Raw genomic sequence first — 2300 nt, forward strand, 5'->3', positions numbered from 1 at the left:
GCCCAGGCACCCCATCTATGGGGAAAAAGCTGTCATTTTGGGACGGGCTGCTAAAGGAAGCGCGGAACGCGGCCGTTGGTTCAGAGGCGCGGGGTGTGGCTGTTGGTTCAGAGGTGCAGAGCATGGCTGTTGGTTCAGAGGCGAGGAGCCCCACCATTAACTCGGAGCCGCGGGGCCCCTCCGTTGACTTGGAGTCCGAGGGAGCCTGGGCGGGGCCTTCGCCTCATGTGCCGCAGGTTGATGAGCCCCAGAGGGGGGGGTGTCACCATGGCGACCCGTGGCCGGCGGGGCTGGCAGGGCGGCGCGCTGAGGGTTGAGGTGCTGGGCTCCCAACTGGCCGCGGCCAAGAGCCGCCGCCTCCAGCGGCCGTGCCTATGCAGGGCCGGCGGGCAGCCTGGGCGGCGCAGGGCGGCCAGACCCTTCCGTGGGCTGGTAGCGAGCGGAGCTGGGCAGCGCGGTACCGACGTTGGGGCGATGCATCGCACCGGGGAGAAGAGCCGTGCGGGGTGATGGGAGTCCTGCCCCGCCGCCCTCCGCAGCAGCAGCGGCGGCCGGGCCATGCTGGGGGTGCTGATGGAGAATGGGCAGCAGCAGCAGCAGTGGCCCGGCAGTCAGGGTGCTGCTGTTATCAGTCACTTTTCTGGCTTTGAAAACACCGTCACTTCATGTAGAAAAAATGAAGTGCCCAACTGCATCATCAGTGCTGCATCAAAGCAAGGTTTTGCTATCTATAAAGAAAACTACAGCTGCCAAGTGTCTGAAGAGCTGGAATTAAGCCACTGTGAACTGGATACCAGTGCAATGATATCCAGTATTCATTGGCGGCTGGATCTGAGTTCAGGCTCTCCTATGGTAGTGGAAGATGTTGTAACTCTGGCTGTGGGAGAGTATGCAGAAGACATTTATCAGTACCTCCGAGAGGCAGAAGTAAGATTTAGGCCCAAGCCCTACTACATGAAGAAGCAGCCAGATATCACAACAGGAATGCGTTCTATCCTGGTAGACTGGCTGGAGGAAGTAGGGGAAGAGTATAAACTTCGGACAGAGACTTTGTACTTGGCAGTGAACTTCTTGGAGAGGTTTCTTTCCTGCATGTCTGCTCTCAGAGGGAAGTTACACCTTGTGGCAACAGCAGCAATTCTTCTGGCTGCGAACTATGAAGAGATCTACCCACCAGATGTGGATGAATTTGTCTATATAACAGATGATACCTACACAAAGAAGCAGCTGCTAAGAACGGAACACTTGCTTCTCAAAGTGCTGGGTTTTGACCTAACAGCCCCAGCCGTCAGCCAGTTCCTCCTTCAGTCCTTCACAAATTGCTGCAGCAGCCTACTGTTTAACAAACTCTACAGTGAACAGATCTTTCTGGCCAGAAGAACACTTTAACATTGTGACACTGGGCCACCTGAGCACTTGAGGAAGGCCCACAGGTCATAATTAAAAATGAACTAGGGGAATGGGAACAGGGTTGGAGACTGGTACTCACAGTGCAAGGGTACGCAGCCGTCAAGAAAAATAGTAAAATCAAATGGTGGCCGCTTAAGTCAATAAAACCGTACCTTCAGGGCAAAAACTAATGAAATTTGTAAAGTTTGTTTTTGCAGGACTGAATCCTCAGACACCCCCGCGGCCTGTATCTTCCTAAAGGCTGCGATGAATCATCAAGCAGCCCAATGGCAGACCATACCAGGGTCGTGAAAGAACTCAGTGACCAAACTAAAGGAGCGGCTGGCACAGAGAAGGATGGGGGGGAAAACAGCTCAGCAAAAATGTAAAGAGGTATCCATCAAGTAGAGTTCGAGCTCTGGCCAGGTACTTGGATGGAATGCCAAGTAACCCAGAGTTCTTCCCTGTGTCAAAGGATCAAAGGGCGATTTGGAGGGAACATAAGTCCGGACATGGACTCTCCAAATCCTCTCTAGTTTAAGATCAAACAGGTCGCAGACTCTGGGAAAATAATTCGGTCCTAGGAGGTCAACTGAAAAAAAAAAAACCAACAAAAAACTGAGGAGGTCCTACAAAGATATTCAAAGATAGGGTTCAGTCAGCACCATGACTTATCGCCTTACATTTTAAACAAGTTTGTGTTGGTTTTTTTTTAGAAAAAAACAGTTAGAGATAGTTAGCTTTTCATTTGTTAAACATTTGCAGTTACAAGTTTATTGCAGTTGTGTTATGTTGTTCAAGTTAATTGCATTTTGCCAGTTATGCATGTTTCCTACTTGTCAGTTTTGCTTTATGTTTTTAACCGGTCATAAAAGGGGGGGAAATGTGGGGAAATATCGCGAGGTCTCGAG

General features: G+C 51.1%; 1 pseudogene; it reads left to right on the forward strand.

Annotated features, from left to right (window-relative positions):
- Positions 1 to 474: 474 nt before the first annotated feature.
- Positions 475 to 2001, forward strand: LOC136567944 (cyclin-A1 pseudogene; annotated as a pseudogene).
- Positions 2002 to 2300: the final 299 nt, after the last annotated feature.

Source organism: Molothrus aeneus, chromosome 30, assembly GCF_037042795.1.
Source record: "Molothrus aeneus isolate 106 chromosome 30, BPBGC_Maene_1.0, whole genome shotgun sequence".
NCBI lineage: Eukaryota > Metazoa > Chordata > Aves > Passeriformes > Icteridae > Molothrus > Molothrus aeneus.